The sequence below is a fragment of the Triticum urartu genome, chromosome 6A (assembly GCF_056163025.1).
Source record: "Triticum urartu cultivar PI428250 chromosome 6A, HENAU_Tu73, whole genome shotgun sequence".
NCBI lineage: Eukaryota > Viridiplantae > Streptophyta > Magnoliopsida > Poales > Poaceae > Triticum > Triticum urartu.
Window position 1 is genome coordinate 77279682 of NC_141878.1, and position 22721 is coordinate 77302402.

The 22721-nt window shown below is 46.8% G+C and overlaps 1 pseudogene; it reads right to left on the minus strand.

Annotated features, from left to right (window-relative positions):
- Positions 1-20426: 20426 nt before the first annotated feature.
- Positions 20427-22646, minus strand: LOC125516558 (uncharacterized; annotated as a pseudogene).
- Between the last annotated feature and the right edge of the window lie 75 nt (positions 22647-22721).

Below are 22721 nucleotides of genomic sequence, written 5' to 3' on the forward strand. Positions count from 1 at the left end.
AAGATTTCACAAATAATGCAGTAATTGCTAATATAATTCCAACAGACTCTTAGCATCGCTACGAGTGAGAAAGTCTCACCGTAGTCAACTCCTTGAACTTGTCGGAAAACATCTTAACGACAAGTCGAGCTTTCTTAATGGTGATACCTACCATCATTGTCCGTCTTCCTTTTAAAATCCATCTGTACTCAACAGCCTTACGACCATCGAGCCGTTCTGCCAAAGTCTACACTTTGTTTTCATACATGGATCCTCTCTCGGATTATATGGCCTCGAGCCATTTTGGAATCCAGGCCCACCATCGCTTCTCCATAGCTTGTAGGTTCATTGTTGTCTAGCAACATGACTTCCAAGATAGGATCACATACCACTCTGAAGTAGTACGCATCCTTGTCATCCCACGAGGTTTGGTAGTGACTTGATCTGAAGTTTCATGATCACTATCATAAGATTCCACTTCAATTGGTGTAGGTGCCACAGGAACAACTCCTGTGCCCTGCCACACACTAGTTGAAGAGACGGTTCAATAACCTCATCAAGTCTCCACCATCCTCCCACTCAATTCTTCCGAGAGAAACTTTTCCTCGAGAAAGGACCCGATTCTAGAAACAATCCCTTATTGCTTTCGGATCTGAGACAGGAGGTATACCCAACTGTTTTGGGTGTCCTATGAAGATGCATTTATCCGCTTTGGGTTCGAGCTTATCAGCCTGAAACTTTTTCACATAAGCGCCGCAGCCCCAAACTTTTAAGAAATGACAGCTTAGGTTTCTCTAAACCATAGTTCATACGGTGTCATCTCATCGGAATTACGTGGTGCCTTATTTAAAGTGAATGTGGTTGTCTCTAATGCCTAACCCATAAACTATCGTGGTAATTCGATAAGAGACATCATGGTATGCATCATATCCAATAGGGTGCAGTTATGATGTTCGGACACACCATCACACTATGGTGTTCCAGGCTGTATTACTAGTGAAACAATTTCCACAATGTCTTAATTCTATGCCAAACTCGTAATTCAGATATTCATCTCTATGATCATATCATAGATCTTTTATCCTCTTGTCACGACGATCTTTCAACTTCACCCTGAAATTACTTGAACCTTTCAATAATTCAGACTCGTGATTCATCAAGTAAATATACTCAACATCTACTCAAATCATCTGTGAAGTAAGAACATAACGATATCCACTACACGCCTCAGCACTCATTGGACTGCACACATCAAAATGTATTACTTCCAACAAGTTGCTTTCTAGTTTCATTTTACTGAAAATGAGGCTTTCAATCATCTTGCCCATATGGTATGATTTGCATGTCTCAAGTGATTCAAAATCAAGTGAGTCCAAATGATCCATCTGTATAGAGTTTCTTCATGCATATCTACCAACAAACATGGTTCGCATGTCTCAATCCTTTCAAAAATGAGTGAGTCCAAAGATCCATCAACATGGAGCTTCTTCATGCGTTTTATACCGATATGACTTACGTGGCAGTGCCACAAGTATGTGGTACTATCATTACTATCTTTTGGCATGAACATGTGTATCACTACGATCGAGATTCAATGAACCATTCATTTTAGGTGCAAGACCATTGAAGGTATTATTCAAATAAACAGAGTAACCGTTATTCTCCTTAAATGAATAACCGTATTGCGATAGACATAATCCAATCATGTCTATGCTCAACGCAAACACCAATCTCGATGGTAGAGGGAGCGTGCGATGCTTGATCATATCAACATTGGAAACACTTCCAACACATATCGTCAGCTCACCTTTAGCTAGTCTCCGTTTATTCTGTAGCTTTTATTTCGAGTTACTAACACTTAGCAACCGAACCGGTATCTAATACCCTGGTGCTACTAGGAGTACTAGTAACGTACACATTAACATAATGTATATCCAATATACTTCTATCGAAAGTCTTCTCATCTACCAAGTATCTAGGGTAATTCTGCTCCAGTGGCTGTTCCCCTTTATTACAGAAGCACTTAGTCTCGGGCTTGGGTTCAACTTTGGGTTTCTTCACTTGAGCAGCAACTGACTTGTCATTTCATGAAGTATCCCTTTCTTGCCCTTGCCCTTCTTGAAACTAGTGGTTTCACCAACCATCAACAATTGATGCTCCTTCTTGATCTCTACTTTTGTGGTGTCAAACATCGCGAATATGTCAAGGATCATCATATATGTCCCTGATATATTATAGTTCATCACGAAGCTCAAGCAGCTTGGTGGTAATGACTTCGGAGAACCATCACTATTTCATCTGGAAGATCAACTCCCACTCGATTCAAGCGATTGTTGTACTCAGACAATCTGAGCACAAGTTCAACAATTGAGCTTTTCTTCCTTAGTTTGCAGGATAAGAAAATCGTCGGAGGTCTCATGCCTCTTGACGTGGGCACGAGCCTGAAATCCCAATTTCAGCCCTCGAAACATCTCATATGTTTCGCGTCGTTTCAAAACGTCTTCTGTGCCTCAATTCTAAACCATTTATCATTACGCATTGAACTATCATGTAGTCATCAAAACGTGTATGTCAGATGTTCGCAACATCCACAGACGATGTTCGAGGTTCAGCACACTGAGCGGTGCATTAAGGACATAAGCCTTCTATGAAGCAATGAGGACAATCCTTAGTTTACGGACCTAGTCCGCATAATTGCTACTATCAACTTTCAACTAAATTTCTCTGGGAACATATCTAAACAGTAGAACTGAAGCGCGAGCTACGACATAATTTGCGAAGAACTTTTGACTATGTTCAGGATAATTAAGTTCATCTTGTGAACTCCCACTCAGATAGACATCCCTCTAGTCATCTAAGTGATTACATGATCCGAGTCAACTAGGCCATGTCCGATCATCACGTGAGACGGACTAGTCATCATCGGTGAACATCTTCATGTTGATTGTATCTACCATACGACTCATGCTCGACCTTTCGGTCTCTTGTGTTCGGAGGCCATGTCTGTACATGCTAGGCTCGTCAAGTCAACCTAAGTGTTTCGCATGTGTTCCGAGGCCATGTCTGTACATGCTAGGCTCGTCAACACCCTTTGTATTCGAACGTAAGAATCTATCACACCCGATCATCACGTGGTGCTTTGAAACGACGAACTTTCGCAACGGTGCACAGTTAGGGGGAACACCTTCTTGAAATTTTAGTTAGGGATCATCTTATTTACTATCATCGTTCTAAGCAAATAAGATGTATAAACATGATAAACATCACATGCAATCAAATAGTGACATGATATGGCCAATATCATATTGCTCCTTTTGATATTCATCTTCGGGGCTCCATGATCATTATCGTGACCGGCATGACACCATGATCTCCATCATCATGATCTCCATCATCGTGTCTCCATGAAGTTGCCTCGCCAACTATTACTTCTACTACTACAGCTAACGGTTAGCAATAAAGTAAAGTAATTACATGACGTTTATGTTGACACGCAGGTCATAAATAAATTAAGACAACTCCTATGGCTCCTGTCGGTTGTCATACTCATCGACATGCAAGTCGTGATTCCTATTACAAGAACATGATCAATCTCATACATCACATATATCATTCATCACATCCTTTTGGCCATATCACATCACATAGCATACCCTGCAAAAACAAGTTAGACGTCCTCTAATTGTTGTTTGCATGTTTTACGTGGCTGCTATGGGTTTCTAGCAAGAACGTTTCTTACCTACGCAAAAACCACAACGTGATATGCCAATTCCTATTTACCCTTCATAAGGACCCTTTTCATCGAATCCGATCCGACTAAAGTGGGAGAGACAGACACCCGCTAGCCACCTTATGCAACTAGTGCATGTCAGTCGGTGGAACCAGTCTCACGTAAGAGTACGTGTAAGGTCGGTCCGGGCAGCTTCATCCCACAATGCCGCCGAATCAAGATTGGACTAGTAACGGTAAGCATATTGAACAAAATCAACGCCCACAACTACTTTGTGTTCTACTCGTGCATAGAAACTACGCTTAGACCTAGCTCTGATACCACTGTTGGGGAACGTAGCAATAATTCAAAATTTTCCTACGTGTCACCAAGATCAATCTATGGAGTCATCTAGCAACGAGGGAGGAGTGGATCTACATACCCTTGTAGATCGCGCGTGGAAGCGTTCAAGAGAACGGGGTTGATGGAGTCGTACTCGTCGTGATCCAAATCACCGATGATCCTAGCGCCGAACGGACGGCACCTCCGCATTCAACACACGTACGGAGCAGCAACGTCTCCTCCTTCTTGATCCAGCAAGGGGGAAGGAGAGGTTGATGGAGATCCAGCAGCACGACGGCGTGGTGGTGGAAGTAGCGGGATTCCAATAGGGCTTCGCCAAGCGCTGCGGGAGGAGGGAGAGGGAGGCGCCAGGGCTTAGGTTAGATTGCCCTCCCTTTCCCCCACTATATATAGGGCCAAGGGAGAGGGGGGGCGCAGCCTTGGCCCTTCCTCCAAGGAAGGGTGCGGCCAAGGGAGGAGTCCCTCCTCCCCAAGGCACCTCGGAGGTGCCTTCCCCCTTTAGGACTCTTCCTCTCCCTTGATTCTTGGCGCATGGGCCTCTTGGGGCTGGTGCCCTTGGCCCATATAGGCCAAGGCACACCCCCTACAGCCCATGTGGCCCCCCGGGGCAGGTGGCCCCACCCGGTGGACCCCAGGGACCCTTCCGGTGGTCCCGGTACAATACCGGTGACCCCAAAACCTGTCCCGATGGCCGAAATAGCACCTCCTATATATAATTCTTTACCTCCGGACCATTCTGGAACTCCTCGTGACGTCCGGGATCTCATCCGGGACTCCGAACAACTTTCGGGTTACCGCATACTAATATCTCTATAACCCTAGCGTCACCGAACCTTAAGTGTGTAGACCCTACGGGTTCGGGAGACATGCAGACATGACCGAGATGACTCTCCGGTCAATAACCAACAGCGGGATCTGGATACCCATGTTGGCTCCCACATGTTCCACGATGATCACATCAGATGAACCACGATGTCAAGGACTTAATCAATCCCGTATACAATTCCCTTTGTCTATCGGTACAATACTTGCCCGAGATTCGATCGTCGGTATCCCGATACCTTGTTCAATCTCGTTACCGGCAAGTCTCTTTACTCGTTCCGTAACACATCATCCCGTGATAAACTCCTTGATCACATTGTGCACATTATGATGATGTCCTACCGAGTGGGCCCAGAGAAACCTCTCTGTTTACACGGAGTGACAAATCCCAGTCTCGATTCGTGCCAACCCAACAGACACTTTTGGAGATACCTGTAGTGTACCTTTATAGCCACCCAGTTACGTTGTGACGTTTGGCACATCCAAAGCACTCCTACGGTATCCGGGAGTTGCACAATCTCATGGTCTAAGGAAATGATACTTGACATTAGAAAAGCTTTAGCATACGAACTACATGATCTTGTGCTAGGCTTAGGATTGGGTCTTGTCCATCACATCATTCTCCTAATGATGTGATCCCGTTATCAATGACATCCAATGTCCATGGTCAGGAAACCGTAACCATCTATTGATCAACGAGCTAGTCAACTAGAGGCTTACTAGGGACATGGTGTTGTCTATGTATCCACACATGTATCTGAGTTTCCTATCAATACAATTCTAGCATGGATAATAAACGATTATCATGAACAAGGAAATATAATAATAATCAATTTATTATTGCCTCTAGGGCATATTTCCAACAAAGGAAGGCCGCCCCAGAGGGGGGCCGAAGGGTCCAAGAAGAGGAAAACCCCTCCGCCAGACTACACCCCCGACGCCGACGAGGGCGAAGAGGAGTGGCCAGACAGGGCCAGGCATCCGGCGAAATCATAAGTGTTCAGATACCAGAGTAACTCATGATATTCCTTTTGTTGCACAGCTTTCCCTAACGTCGAATATAATCATGCAGCCCGCCCTGGGCCATACTCAACGAGTCGTCGAGCGGCTCCCTGGATTCATTGGATGTGAACTCCGTTCCGCCCGCTGTCTCCCCCCGCACTGCGGATTACGCCGAAGTGGCGTCGCAACGAGCTCCGGGACAGGAGGAGGTGGTCCTGGAGGAGCCGCAAGGCGACCTCCTGGACCCCAGGAGTGAAGGGGACAAGACCCCCCAGGGCTCCAAGTCCGGCTTTAAGCCGGACACCGTGCCGGAATCTTCAACAATTCCGGACCGCGGCAGGCGAACTCCTTCCAAGAGGAGCAAGCCTTCTGAGCCGGAAGCCTCAGTCCAACCGGAGGCGCCGGACAAAATGCTGGAGGTGCTTGAAGGCACCTCCATCGACGAGGAGCACCATACTATTATGAGTACGGTGATCCAGAAGGTTCAGTCCGCCAAGAGCGGGCTGAGTGAAGCTTGCGATAGCCTCCTAACAGGCTTCGAGGTAAGTAAAAATTATGTAAAAATATTACCGCATAGACAGTAGCCCTTGATGCTCTGTTTGGCGTTCGAAAAGAAAAGCCGAATAGAGGATCTATTAAATTTCGCAGGAGTCTAACAATAAAGAGTCAATATGCGTATGCAGGCTTCGCTGCTAGCCACTGACGCACTGACTACGGAGGTGGGTGCCCTGAAACAGGGACTCGAGCGGTCCGAGCAAGAGCTCGGCCTTGCCAAGCGGCAGCTCGAGGAGAAAGAATGTAAGAAATACCTTACAAAAAAGGTGCCTATAGAGAGGCGTGATTGCAAAAAATAACAGGATTGTACTGCTTATTGTAGGGGCCACGACTGAGGTGGCGACCCTCAAGCAGGCGCTGTCCGAGGCCGAAAAGAAAGCGGCCGCGGAGCGCACCGAGCGAGAAAAACTTGGTGCTCAGGTCGGCGAGGTGCAGCAAGAGCTTCAGGCTCTCATGAAAAAACATGAGAGTTTGGAGCTTGTGTCAAAGACCCAAGCGTCCGAGCTCGCGACGGCCCTTGAGACTGCCAAGTCTGCCAAGGCCGAAGCCCAAAAGGCCCTCCGAGAGTTGGAGGATATGAAGAAGATAGTTGCGGGTAAGGCATTCTTTATGCAAAGCAGAAATATAAAAGTAAACTACTTGTTACTTACCCGAATCCGGAGTTCTCCAGGGGCATTCGCAGATCTTCCCCGCAGCGTATGCGATGCCGCCGCATTCTACCGAGCTGAAGAGGGCAGCTCGACGGAGAAGGTGTTCTGGTCTCAGTATGCTGAGGCCGGACACCCTGTGCCCTTGAGCGACCAGCTGAAACAGCTGGTCGAACTCCACAAGGCGGCCGAACAGGCCATGAAGGGCTTCATAGTTCGGCTGTGGCCCGGAGAGGCCCTGCCTGGGAGCTACTTCGGGCTGGTGCGGCGGCTAGTGGAGGCCTGTCCAAGGCTCGAGGTCATTAAGCACTCCGTCTGCATCGAAGGTGCCCGTAGGGCCCTTGCCCGTGTAAAGGTGCACTGGGGTAAGATGGACGGTGAGAAGCTTGTGAGGGAGGGGCCGCCGCCGGGGAAGGAGCATCGTAAACCCGAGAAATACTATAAGGATGTTCTTGCGGGTGCCCGCCTTGTGGCGGATGAATGTACCAAAGATGTAATTTTTGAATGAACTCGCTCGTGTTTATCCTGTGCACTGAAAACTTGTTCATATGCGCTAAGCAATGCTTATTGAATTTAAAATATTATTTTCTGTGCGGCCATTTATCAAAAATTGAGAGATGGCCAGTCGTCGGCTTCTTCCCCCATGCCGCTAGTGCTAGGGTGTTCGGTGATAAACCTGGGCACTCTTTTTCCCATGGTTGGGTCCTTCGAGGGAGGCGCTCAGCACGACGAACCAGGCAATCGGACTATAATGCTTGAACACTCTCACTTAGCCATAGAACTTTATAATTTTAAATTTCGGCGAAGCCCCTAGTTCGGAAGACCGAATTCGGGGCGCTATCCACGCCTTGGCTGGGGTTATCCAGGTCCTCGCTCGAAGCGGCATAAGCCTTTAGGGACTCGAAAAACATCTCGAACAGCGACCGGTCTCTCGCCTCATCATGACAGTCAGTTTTAGCTTTCTCCACTGAGGTGCTTAAACCAGCTCAACCGGGGCACAATCGTAGTGGTTCTCCTAGTGCTACCTTAGCCGATATAACGGAACGTAAGACACCAAAACATAGGAGCCAGGCAAACCCAACTATTGACCCAAATCATGATTTGGAGCCGATGCATATAGTGCTATAAGTTCGGGGTGCCGCACTTGTGAAAGTGTACGGACTTCTCACACCATATTAAAGGGTACTGAAGCCCCTAGCGTACTTGCCGTACCAAAGTGTACGGGTGCAACATGTCATTAATGAACATATATATGAAAAGAGTAATGCAAAAAATAGACAAAAAGCTAAGCATTGTTTGTAGAGAGGCTATTTATCAAAGCCGAATGATACAAATAGTGCGGTAAGCAAAAGATATTGGACTATTCAGTATGCCCTGACCAGGGGCAGGCCGCGGAATTATATTTAAAGCAGGTATACCGCTCGTAACAGAGACCACCTGGGAGTTCCATAATGCGGCATGGCTTGTCTGCCTCCCTGGATCTTGCATCGTTTGTGCGGCAGTCGAATTGCCAAACAGGTCGTCCAAAGTATGGAGTCCTGAAAGTAAGAAAAAATTAAAAAAAGAATCCGGCAGCCCCTGGTACGTTTTAAGCCGTATTTTGGGCGTGCCGTTATTGTGCCCCTTCCCCTGTGCCCATGGTATTTCAAGGGCGTAGTTATGTACGCGAGGTACTGGTTTCACTAGGTCGCGAAAGCTGGGGTTGGGGCCGCATTGCTACGCTTGCTCAGAGTGTGCCAGGCGGTCCTGCTATAGGTTACTCCGGGCGCGCTTGGCAGTGTCTGGCCTTTTAATGGCCGGACTGGAGAATTGCCTAAGAAGGCTACTTTGTACCTCCACTGCGAGAGCCGCCGTATGCTCCTCCGTACGGAGGGAGCGTTCGGTGTTTCCGTTGACCATGATTACTCCTCGAGGGCCTGGCATCTTGAGTTTGAGATATGAGTAGTGCGGCACCGCATTGAATTTTGCGAATGCGGTTCGTCCGAGCAGGGCGTGATAGCCACTGCGAAACAGGACTATATCGAAGATTAACTCTTCGCTTCGGAAATTATCCGGGGATCCGAAGACCACGTCAAGTGTCACTGAGCCTGTACAGTTGGCTTCTACACCTGGTATAACGCCTTTAAAGGTCGTTCTTGTGGGTTTGATCCTTGAGGGATCTATGCCCATTTTCCGCACTGTATCCTGATAAAGCAGGTTCAGGCTACTGCCGCCGTCCATGAGGACTCTTGTGAGGTGAAATCCATCGATGATTGGGTCAAGAACCAATGCGGCGAAGCCGCCATGACGGATGCTAGTGGGATGGCCCCTTCGATCAAAAGTGATCGGGCAGGAGGACCATGGGTTGAACTTTGGGGCGACTGGCTCCATCGCGTATACGTCCCGTAGCGCACGCTTCCGCTCCCTCTTGGGAATGTGGGTTGCGTATATCATGTTCACCATCCGCACTTGTGGGAGAAAACCCTTCTGTCCATTGTTGTTCGGTGGCTTGGGCTCCTCGTCGTCGCTGTGCAGCCCCTTGTCTCTGTTTTCGGCTCTTAACTTGCCTGCCTGCTTGAACACCCAACAATCCCTGTTAGTGTGATTGGCTGGCTTTTCGGGGGTGCCATGTATCTGGCACAAGCGATCGAGTATTCGGTCCAAGCTAGACGGGCCCTGAGTATTCTTTTTGAATGGCTTTTTCCGCTGACCGGATTTATGGCCTCTGAATCCGGCATTGACTGTCGTGTCTTCATTGCTGTCGCTGTTAACGCGGCGTTTTTGCTTGTTCCGACGTGTCCTGCCACTTTTGTCCTTGGTATCCGAATTACCAGGGTTCTTTGATAAGTTGTTACTGCGAGCTAGCCAAGTGTCTTCTCCCGCGCAAAAGCGGGTCATGAGTGTCGTGAGGGCTGCCATGGATTTCGGCTTTTCCTGTCCCAGGTGCCGGGCTAGCCACTCGTCGCGGATGTTATGCTTGAAGGCTGCTAGGGCCTCTTCGTCCGGACAATCGACTATCTGGTTTTCTTTGTTAGGAACCGTGTCCAGAATTGTCTGGCTGATTCTTTTGGCTGCTGAATTATGTGGCTTAAGTCGTCGGCATCCGGCGGTCGTACGTAAGTGCCCTGGAAGTTGTCGAGGAATGCGGCTTCTAGGTCCTCCCAAGAACCGATTGAGTCTGCTGGCAAGCTGTTAAGCCAATGCCGGGCCGGTCCTTTGAGTTTGAGCGGGAGGTATTTGATGGCGTGTAGATCATCGCCGCGTGCCATGTGGATGTGAAGGAGATAATCCTCGATCCATACCGCCGGGTCTGTGGTACCATCGTATGATTCGATGTTTACGGGTTTGAAGCTCTCTAGGATTTTATGATCCATTACTTCATTCGTGAAGCATAGCGGGTGTGCGGCGCCTCTGTACTGGGCTATATCACGATGCAGCTCGGAAGAGCTATGTCTGTTGTGTTCGGCCCGGCCGGATTTGTTGTATCCGGCGTGAAGATCATTGTCACATGCCGTAGGGCGCCTGCGCGATCCGTAGATCGATCTTGTTTGTCTTGCCTTATCCTCCAGTATGCCTCGCAGGTCGGGCGCATTTTCCCGTGCCTTGGTTGAGTGGCATCGGGGCATGGCTTGGGTGGAGGGCTGAGAGGCCTCTCTGTCACAGCCGCGAGGTGGACGGTCTACCATGTCATGCGCTGGTGATGTAGGTGCTTCCTCCTCTAATCGGGGTAGCGGCCTGCGCTTCGGGTAACTCTTGGAGGGGCGTTCGAGTTCATACTCTTCGGCTGCAAGGACTTCAGTCCATCTGTCAGCTAGCAAATCTTGGGCAGCTCTAAGCTGTTGCTGCTTTTTCTTGAGGTTGCTTGTCGTGGCTAAAAGCCAACGTTTAAAACGCTCTTGTTCGGCGGGGTCTGATGGTATGACGAATTCGTCGTCATCGAGGCTTTCCTCGTCTTCGGAGGGAGGCGTATAGTTATCATCCTCGACCTCTCGGTCTGCCGCTCTCTCATGAGGGCTGGCTTCTCCATCTTCCTATGCCGAATCTTGCTGGGGTGGGTGTTCTTCGGCGCTATCCGGGGGTAGTATTATCTCCCATGCCGGAATCACCGTTTTTGCTTTGGCGGGATTTAGAGCGGCACCGCTGACGCCGGCGCTTTGGCTGTTTCTTGGGGGCGTCATCCCCCACTGTTCCATCGCCATCTCCGTCTTTTGGAGTATCCACCATGTATATGTCATATGACGAGGTGGCCTTCCAGCGCCCTACAGGTGCTGGTTCCTGTTCGTCTCCTATATCGTCGTCCATGCCGTTGATGTCTTCGGAGCCAAAGTCAAGTATGTCGGTTAAATCGTCGACAGTGGCTACAAAGTGGGTGGTGGGTGGGTTTTGAATTTCCTCACCGTCCGTATCCCACCCTTGCTGACCGTAGTTCGGCCAGGGCTCTCCTGATAAAGAGAGGGACTTAAGAGAATTCAGGATGTCACCAAAAGGCGAATGCTGAAAGATGTCCGCGACGGTGAACTCCATTACCGGCGCACAATCGGATTCGATTGGCGGGGGCGCGGGGGGCTCGGAGTTCGGAGAGGAATCCGGCTCCTCGGAGTCACGGGCCATGCGGAGTGCGGGGCTGGAGTTCGGCTCGATCGCCTCTGAGATCGCAGCCCCTGAGGCAGCATCCGACCGTTGATCCTCGATCGGCGTAGTAGGTTCTGAATCAATGGTCAAAACCGATGCGTGTGCGGCCTCCAAGGCGCTGTTCGGCGGCAGAGCTATATCATGCCCATCGAGACAGTGCGGCACGCTTGGCTGTGGCTCGAATCCGTCGAAGATCAAGTCCCCGCGGATGTCAGCCGTGTAGTTTAGGCTTCCAAACCTGACCTGATGGCCAGGGGCGTAGCTTTCGATCTGCTCAAGGTGGCCAAGCGAATTGGCCCGCAGTGCGAAGCCGCCGAAGACGAAGATCTATCCGGGGAGAAAAGTCTCACCCTGGACCGCATCATTGTTGAAGATCGAAGGAGCCATCGGGCCTAAAGGCGACGACACAGAGGAACTCTCAATGAAAGCACCAATGTCGGTGTCAAAACCGGCGGATCTCGGGTAGGGGGTCCCGAACTATGCGTCTAGGCCGGATGGTAACAGGAGGCAGGGAACACTTTGTTTTACCCAGGTTCGGGCCCTCTCGATGGAGGTAAAACCCTACTCCTGCTTGATTAATATTGATGATATGGGTAGTACAAGAGTAGATCTACCACGATATTAAGGAGGCTAAACCCTAGAAGCTAGCCTATGGTATGATTGTTGTGTATGGAGTTGATTCTGTCCTACGGACTACAACCCTCCGGTTTATATAGACACCGGATAGGGTTAGGGTTACACAAAGTCGATTACAATGGTAGGAGATCTTGAATATCCGCATCGCCAAGCTTGCCTTCCACGCCAAGGAAAGTCCCATCCGGACATGGGACGAAGTCTTCAATCTTGTATCTTCATAGTCCAGGAGTCCGGCTGGAGGTATAGTCCGGCTACCCGAACACCCCCTAATCTAGGACTCCCTCAGAGACCTTCTTCATCCTACGCCTCCTACGGATTGATAAACCTTAGGTCATCCACTTGAGGGAAATTTGCTACTGTCCTACAAACCTCTGCACTTGGAGCCCAACAACGTCTACAAGAAGAAGGTTGTGTAGTAGACATCAAGCTCTTTTCTGGCGCCGTTGCCGGGGAGGTTAGCGCTTGAAGGTATTTCTTTAGATCTTGCAATCAAATCTTTTAGTTTCTTGTTTTAGCACTAGTTTATTTTATACAAGAAAACTACAAAAAAATAATGGAATTGAGTTTGCCTCATACGCTGCATCTTTTTAATATCTTTCGTGAGTATGATGGAAAGGAAAATTGTGCCAAAGTGTTAGAATAAGAATGCATTAAAATGTTTGTCACTAAATATTTGAATGATGAGAATGATTGCAATGTTGTTAGTATGAATTCCTTGAATATCCATGATGCTAATGATATGCAAAGCCACAAGCTTGGGGAAGCTATATTTGATGAAGATGATATTTTTTGTCCCCCAAGTTTTGATGAGCAAATTTATTATGACGAAAGCATGCCTCCTATTTATGATGATTATATTGATGAAAGTGGATTTGGAGAGGTCATGACTTTATTTTGTGAACTATTCCGGAAGAGGTTCCAATTGATTATGAGAACAAAGTTGCTATCTATGATGATTATTGTGATGACTTGTATGCTATAAAGAATAATGATATCCATAAAACTTGTCATCATGATTTTATTTTTCAATTGGATTATGCCTCACATGATAATTATTTTGTTGAGTTTGCTCCCACTATTATTCATGAGAAGAAGTTTGCGTATGTGGAGAGTAATAAAAATTCTATGCTTGTAGATCATGAAAAGAATGCTTTATGTGATAATTATATTGTTGAATTCATTCATTATGCTACTGAAAATTATTATGAGGGATGAATATATACTTGTAGGAATTGCAATAATATCAACTTTTCTCCCTATGTGCTTAAAGTTTCAAAGTTATGCTTGTTTTGCCTTCCTATGCTAGCTGATTATCATCCCCATAAATTGTTTGCTCACAAAATCCCTATGCATAGGAAGTGGTTTAGACTTAAATGTGCTATTCATATTCTTCATGATGCTCCCTTTATGTTTCAATTCTTATCTTTTATGTGAGCATCATTGAAATCATCATGCCTAGCTAGGGGCATTAAACTATAGCGCTTGTTGGGAGGCAACCCAATTTTATTTTAGATCCTTGCTTTTTACTCCTGTTTAGTAATAAATAATTCATCTAGCCTCTGTTATATGTGGTTTTATGCTTTTAATTAGTGTTTGTGCCAAGTAGAACAATTGGGAAGACTTGGGGAAAGTCTTTGCGATCTTGCTGTAAAAAACAAAAACTTTAGCGCTCACGAGAATTGCTGCCATTTTTTATTGGAGAGTGCTGTTTAGTTAATTATTTTTGCAGATGATTAATAGATAAATTCCTCACATCCATCAATTTATTTGAGAATTTTATGAGTTCTAAAAGTATACGTTTGATCCAGATTACTATAGAATGTTCTGTTTTTGATAGATTATGTTTTCCGTGTGTTGTTTGCTTATTTTCATGAATCTATGAGTAGTATCGGAGCGTATGAACCATAGAGAAGTTGTAATAAAGTAGATATTACACCAATATGAATTTAGAATGATTTCGCAACAGTACCTAAGTGGTGATTTATTTTCTTATACTAACGGAGCTTACGAGTTTTCTGTTAAGTTTTGTGTTGTGAAGTTTTCAAGTTTTGGGTAAAGATTCGATGGACTATGGAATAAGGAGTGGAAAGAGCCTAAGCTTGGGGATTCCCAAGGCACCCCAAGGTAATATTCAAGGACAACCAAGAGCCTAAGCTTGGGGATGCCCCGGAAGGCATCCCCTCTTTCGTCTTCGTTCATCGGTAACTTTACTTGGAGCTATATTTTCATTCACCACATGATATGTATTTTGCTTAGAGCGTCATTTTATTTTCTTTTGTTTTGCTTGCTGTTTGAATAAAATACAAAGATCTCAAATTCTTAAATGTTAGAGAGTCTTCATATAGTTGCATAATTATTCGACTACTCATTGATCTTCAGTTATATCTTTCGGAGTAGTTTGTTGTTGCTCTAGTGCTTCACTTATATATTTTTAGAGCATAGTGGCGTGGTTTTATTTTATAGAAATAGATGAAATCTCATGCGTCACTTATATTATTTTGGGAGTCTTTTAGAACAGCATGGTAATTTGCTTTGGTTATGAATTTACTCCTTATATGATAGGCATCCAAGAGGGATATAATAAAAACTTTCATATAAAGTGCATTGAATACTATGAGAAGTTTGATACTTGATGATTGTTTTGAGATATGAAGATGGTGGTATTAGAGTCATGCTAGTTGAGTAGTTGTGAATTTGAGAGATACTTGTGTTAAAGTTTATGATTCCCGTAGCATGCACGTATGGTGAACCGTTACATGATGAAGTCGGAGCATGATTTATTTATTGATTGTCTTCCTTATGAGTGGCGGTCGGGGATGAGCGATGGTCTTTTCCTACCAATCTATCCCCCTAGGAGCATGCGCGTAGTACTTTGTTTAGATAACTAATAGATTTTTGCAATAAGTATGTGAGTTCTTTATTACTTATGTTGAGTCCATGGATTATACGCACTCTCACCCTTCCACCATTGCTAGCCTCTTTAGTATCGCGCAACTTTTGCTGGTACCTTAAACCCACCATATACCTTACTCAAAACAGCCACCATACCTACCTATCATGGCATTTCCATAGCCATTCCGAGATATATTGCCATGCAACTTACCACCATTCCATTTATTATGACACGCTCCATCATTGTCATATTGCTTTGCATGATCATGTAGTTGACATCGTATTTGTAGCAAAGCCACCGTTCATAAGTCTTCCATACATGTCACTCTTGATTCATTGCACATCCCGGCACACCGCCGGAGGCATTCATATAGAGTCATATTTTGTTATAAGTATCGAGTTGTAATTCTTGAGTTGTATGTAAATAAAAGTGTGATGATCATCATTATTAGAACATTGTCCCAGTGAGGAAAGGATGATGGAGACTATGATTCCCCCACAAGTCGGGATGAGACTCCGGACGAAAAAAAAGAAAGCCCATAAAAAAGAGAAGGCCCCAAAAAAACAAAAAAAATGAGAGAAAAAGAGAGAGGGGGCAATGCTACTATCCTTTTACCACACTTGTGCTTCAAAGTAGCACCATGATCTTCATGATAGAGAGTCTCCTATGTCGTTACTTTCATATACTAGTGGGAATCTTTCATTATAGAACTTGGCTTGTATATTCCAATGATGGGCTTCCTCAAAATGCCCTAGGTCGTCGTGAGCAAGAAGTTGGATGCACACCCACTAGTTTCTTTTGTTGAGCTTTCATATACTTATAGCTCTAGTGCATCCGTTGCATGGCAATCCCTACTCACTCACATTGATATCTATTGATGGGCATCTCCATAGCCCGTTGATACTCCTAGTTGATGTGATACTATCTTCTCCCTTTTTGTCTTCTCCACAACCACCCTTCTATTCCACATATAGTGCTATATCCATGGCTCACGCTCATATATTGCATGAAGATTGAAAAAGTTTGAGAACATCAAAAGTATGAAACAATTTCTTGGCTTGTCATTGGGGTTGTGCATGATTTAAATACGTTGTGTGGTGAGGATGGAGCATAGCCAGACTATATGATTTTGTAGGGATAGCTTTCTTTGGCCATGTTATTTTGAGAAGACATGATTACTTTGTTAGTTTGATTGAAGTATTATTATTTTTATGTGAATATTAAACTTTTGTCTTGAATCTTATGGATCTGAATATTCTTGCCACAATAAATAGAACTACATGGATACATATGTTAGGTAGCATTCCACATCAAAAATTCTGTTTTTATCATTTACCTACTCGAGGACGAGCAGGAATTAAGCTTGGGGATGCTGATACGTCTCCAACGTATCTATAATTTTGATTGTTCCATGCTATTATATTATCTGTTTTGGACGTTTATGGGCTTTATTATGCACTTTTATATTATTTTTGGGACTAACCTATTAACCCAGAGCCAGTGCCAGTTTCTGTGTTTTCCTTGTTTTAGAGTATCGCAGAAAAGGAAAATCAAACGGAGTCCAATTGACCTGAAACTTCACGGAAATTATTTTTGGACCAGAAGAAGCCCACGGAGTATTGGAGATGGACCAGGACAGTCCCGGGCTGCCCACAAGGGTGGGGGGCGCGCCCACCCCCTAGGCACGCCCTCCTGCCACGTGGACAGCCCAAATATCCACCAGCGTGCTTCTTCCTCCTATATATACCCATATACCCTAAAAACTTCGAGGAGCACAATAGATCGTGAGTTCCGCCGCCAGAAGCCTCCGTAGCCACCGAAAACCAATCTAGACCCGTTCCGGCACCCTGCCGGAGGGGGAACGCCTCACCAGTGGCCATCTTCATCATCCCGGCGCTCTCCATGACGAGGAGGGAGTAGTTCTCCCTCGGGGCTGAGGGTATGTACGAGTAGCTATGTGTTTGATCTCTCTCTCTCTCTCATGTTTTTGAGGTGGTACGATCTTGATGTATCGCGAGCTTTGCCATTATAGTTGGATCTTATGATGTTTCTCCCCCACTACTCTCCTGTAATGGATTGAGTTTTCCGTTTGAAGTTATCTTGTCCGATTGAGTCTTTAAGGATTTGAGAACACTTGGTGTATGTCTTGCGTGGGATACCCGTGGTGACAATGGGGTATTCTATTGATCCACTTGATGTATGTTTTGGTGATCAACTTGCGGGTTCCGCCCATGAACCTACGCATAGGGGTTGGCACACGTTTTCGTCTTGACTCTCCGGTATAAACTTTGGGGCACTCTTTGAAGTACTTTGTGTTGGTTTGAATAGATGAATCTGAGATTGTGTGATGCATATCGTATAATCATACCCACGGATACTTGACGTGACATTGGAGTATCTAGGTGACATTAGGGTTTTGGTTGATTTGTGTCTTAAGGTGTTATTCTAGTATGAACTCTATGATATATTGAACGGAAAGTATAGCTTCGTGTTATTTTACTACGGACTCTTGAATAGATCGATCAGAAAGGATAACTTTGAGGTGGTTTCGTACCCTACCATAATCTCTTCGTTTGTTCTTCGCTATTAGTGCCTTTGGAGTGACTCTTTGTTGCATGTTGAGGGATAGTTATATGATCCAATTATGTAATTATTGTTGAGAGAACTTGCACTAGTGAAAGTATGAACCCTAGGCCTTGTTTGCTATCATTGCAATACCGTTTGTGCTCACTTTTATCATTAGTTACCTTGTTGTTTTTATATTTTCAGACTACAAAAACCTTTATCTACCATCCATATACCACTTGTAACACCATCCCTTCGCCGAACTGGTGCACCAATACAATTTACCATTGTATTGGGTGTGTTGGGGACACAAGAGACTCTTTGTTATTTGGTTGCAGGGTTGCTTGAGAGAGACCATCTTCATCCTACGTCTCCTACGGATTGATAAACCTTAGGTCATCCACTTGAGGGAAATTTGCTACTGTCCTACAAACCTCTGCACTTGGAGGCCCAACAACGTCTACAAGAAGAAGGTTGTGTAGTAGACATCATCTGTGTAGCTGGTGCGCGTGAGCGTTGGGTATTGAGCAACCCTACAACTTTCCCTCACAGCATCACTACTCCCTTGCACACCATCAGTTCATGCCTGCTGCAACACGTCGGACCGCATCTGTGATGTGCAACTGGAGATGGCGATGATCTGCATCGGCCTGTAACCGGCGCCAGGGTGAATGACCCGCCAGCTCGAGAGCGAGTTCGTGGGCTGGAGTGTGTTAACCACTAGCCCACCATGGACCCAAATGGAGTTTTGATACCACTTGTAGTTGAAGTGGTGCTCTAGCTCGATGAAGACAACAAGGGCACGAGTGGTTTTGCGTAGCATACTGAATTGCTACTTTTCTATTTTCTTCTCCGTTTATTCAGTGCAAGAACTAAAATTTGCCAGTTGCCCTACTTATTCGGTCATGATCCGCCATTGTCGCGCCATCACACGACCAACTTGTCGACACCTTTCTCTATGCTAACTGGAAGGAAATAAAACATAAGAGAAGGGACCCTTCCCCCTCCCCCTCCCGTGTCGCTCCCACGAGCGACCCGGGAGGGAAACCCTAGCCGCTGCCTCAGCCCTCCCTCCTCTCCTCGCCGCCGCTGGGGCGCGATGACGAGCGAAGCCCGCCAGCGTCGGTAGAAGCGGGGCCCTTCCTCCCTTCTCTCGGTGGCGGCTGGTGCGGGCCGACGGCGGCGGGCGTGGTGTCGTGCTGACGAGGGGCGCGGCGGTGGGCGCTAGCGGCGGGGTTGCGGCGGCGTGGTGGGCTTCGTGGGCACGCGCGCGTCCTTGGTAGGAGCGAAAGTGGCCTGGTCTGGCTCGGCCAGAACTGCTGCCTGGTGGCCACGGACGGCGCGGGGCGCCTGCCGGCGGGGCGCGGGCGTGTCTACTGCTGCTCGTGCGGCTGTCGGTGGCCAGTGTGTGAGGCCCGGCGGGGCACCTCCTGTCACCGTCTATGGGGCCGATCTATACCATCCGGGCGTCCTCATCGTCCGGCGGGTGTCCGGCATGCTCTTTGCGATCTGTCTGGATGCCGTGGTGGGGCGTTGCAGGGGGCAACGTGAGGAAGCTGACTGGAGGGATGGGTGGTCTACCCACCCGTCACCGTCCTGGGGGTGTGCTGGTCGAGGTCTCACACCGCTCCGCCCCTTCCTCTTTCCCCTGGCCTGGTTGCCTCCGGCCCCATCTGTCAAGGCTTGTCGGCACTGGCTGCTCTGATGTTGTTAGGGGTCTACTGGTGGTGGAGATTCGCTCCTTTGGGCGGCCATTGGGGGTGTCGGGTGGCAGGGCGGTGGCTCTGCGGTGGGAGCTGCGATGTTCATGGGCGGAGCTCGCATCTCGGGTGCGGACTGGCGGCCCCGGTCCCGTAGGCGGTGGGGTGGCTCTGGCATGGCGATCTGTTGCAGTGGTGCACCCTGGTCAGTGGTGGAGTGGCATGCCGGGGTGAAATCCCTGTCTGACTATGGTCAGACCAACGATGGTGGCGTCCGCGGGCGTCATCCCCTTCTTGTAGGCTCCGTCGTGGTCTCTCCTGATCCCCCGTGTTGCTCTCGATGAAAATCTTGATCCTTTGGATCGGGTGGTGGCGGCGCAATGGTGTCGTGTCCTTCCTGAAGGCACTACCTTGGGGCGCAAGGTTCGTCGGCGGTCAGCTACGTCCTTCACGGTGGCTTGTTCTCGGTGGAGGGCTCCGTCATCTTCGTAGTGATGCTTGTTGTACATCTGTTGTTTGCTTCGAGTTGGCTTAGCTGATCTTCGACACCTTTGTATCTTCCTCTGGGTGTGTGTGTTTGGGGTGTCATGTTGTATGGTTCGGATGTATGAGGTTCGGTGCTTTATATATAATAAAGCGGGTCGAAAGCCTTTTCGGTATGCTAACTGGGAGCTAAAGAATTGGTCTGGGCACTACATGCATGCCACAACCAGCAACGTTCATGGGTAAACTTGCGGTCATTTTCTAGAAACAAAAAGCTAGCTAATTAACTAACTAAAAGATGAGATTAAATAACAAAATGAAAATTGCAATGCATTTTCTGTTCTAAAAGATTTCAGAGATGCACAGAGTCGAAAATGACGAGTTTATACCGCTTCAGTTTAAATTGTCCCACATATTACATATTTGTACATTTCCAAGAAATACAATAACCCTTAATCTTGGAAAATTATGTAGACCTAATTATGATTTTATGAATCGTACCTAGAGGAGAAGCTTATTTACTGCCGAAGTTGATATAAACAGATACCCAACTAGGGGTACTAGCCAAAATACCTCAATAGGACTATATGATCATACAACACCCCTACACCAAAGAACGCACTGAAGGCAATCACAAATGCCACCTTGTAATCAGTTTGTTCTGTTGATAGAACAGTGGCTGGAGGTGCTTCTGCTGAACCACATTCATGAATGAGCATAGACCCAAAGAGCTTTGCATTCCCATCAAAGCTCGAAGCCCCAAATGTGTTAAAATGGCCTCCAGATGGAATAGGACCTTCTAGATCATTGTTAGAAAAATTAAACACTGCAAGGAAGTGCATGTTGTTCAACATAGCTGGGATTGCACCTGTGAGATTGTTATTGGACAAGTCTAGAACTTGCAGGTCTATGAGATTGAATATTGGTTTCGGGATCTGTCATGTTAAGTCATTGAAGCTCAAATTAAGTGAATGGAGGGATTTCAACTGACCGATCTCCAAGGGAATCTCACTAGTGAACTTATTGTTGCTTAGATTCAACAATATAGGGAAAGCGAAGGCTTGGCGATATTGGTGTGTTTGAGCTGGATAAACAGGCAATATGAAGACCCTTGGGTTTGCTGACTTTAGCATTGGCATATCCATCAATGCTGCCGGAATTTCCCCTATGAGGCTGTTGTTTGATATGTCAAGATAGAAGACATGGCGTAGAGCTTGGATCCAGGCTGGTATTGTTCCGGTGAGTTGATTGTTAGACAGTATTAGTATCTCTAAATTTTCTGTCTTTGATATCCAGAAAGGTATTTTTCTAGATATTGGGCAATTACCTATAGCAAGAAACCTAAGATTTTCAAAACTGCCAATGATGTCATCGACTAGCATGGTCTCATGCTGGAAGTTGCGCCCAATAGTGGTGAGGTTTTTGGAGCTCCCAAGAATCTGAAGTGCATGTTTGATGTTTGTAAGATTGTTATAGTAAAGTGATAGGAACGACAGGGACTTCAGATTGCCGAGCCCTTTGGCTAGTTGGCCATGGAAATTGTTGTAAGATAGTCGCAGTGCGACTAGATTTATGCAAGTGTAAATACTTTCTGGAATTGTGCCATTGAAGTTGTTCTGTATAAGATCTAAAGACATGAGATTTCGTAGGTTGGAAAAATTTACCTTGGTGAGTTGCCCGTTCAAATTGTTGTAGCTGAGGTCGATGATTATGAGATTTGTGCAGTTGGCCAAAGCTGATGGCAGCTGCCCATACATGTTATTATTGTTCAAATGGAGCCCCTCCAATCTCTTGAGATGACCTATAGACTCCAGAATCTGGCCACTGAAGTTGTTCTCTCCTAGATCAAGGGTATCCAAATTGGTGAGTTTGGCAATATTCGTTTCTTCAAGTGTTCCTTGTAAACCACTCCTGGGAAAGAGAGGAACTCCAATGAGGTAGCATCGAAGAGTTCATCTAGGAGAGTCCCCCTCAGGTTATTGTGGCCAACCTTGAGCACTCTGAGCATGGAGCAGCTACCTAGTTCCGGGGGGGATGCTCCCACTGAATTGGTTGTAAGAGAGCTCAAGCACAACCAAGGATGGAAAGATGGTGCAGAAATGAGTTGGTAGTTGCCCAGTAAAGCTGTTGTTGCTGGCGTTGACTGCGACCGACTCTTTTATGGCCTCCCATGTGGAGGGTGGAAACTGTCCTGTAAACAAATATCTCGAGATGTTCAGCACCTTTAGTGGCCAGGCAGGGGTAGATGACAGCTCATGCAGGTCTCCTTCTAGGCGGTCAAAGCTGATGTCAAGGTTGAGGATGCTGCTAGAGGAGACCAATTCTTGCGGGAGACCACCAGACAGCAGGTTGTTTGACAGGTTGACGCGCAGTAATCCAGGGAGCTTCCCAAGGGAAGGAGCTATGTGCCCTTGAAGACCCCTAGAAGCCAACAAGACATCCGTAACAATCTCATCCGTAATGCAGGTGATCCCTTCCCAGTGGCAGCAATCCGTGCCATGCTGCCAAGACGCAGCGAGGTCACCGTGTTGTGAGAGCCCGACGAGGAAACAGAGAAGGGAGCCCTTCTCCTGCTCCGTGCAGGAACTGGTAGGAGAGGCCAAGCAGTTCAGCAGCACAAGAGCAAAGCCAAGCTGCAATATCTTGTTGTATGTCTTGTTGGAAAAATGGAGTGGCTGCATGTTATTTTTTGGTGGAACTAGCACGGGGACTGGAGCTTATGTTGTTCCTTGGCTGGGTAAAGCATCAAGGTGATC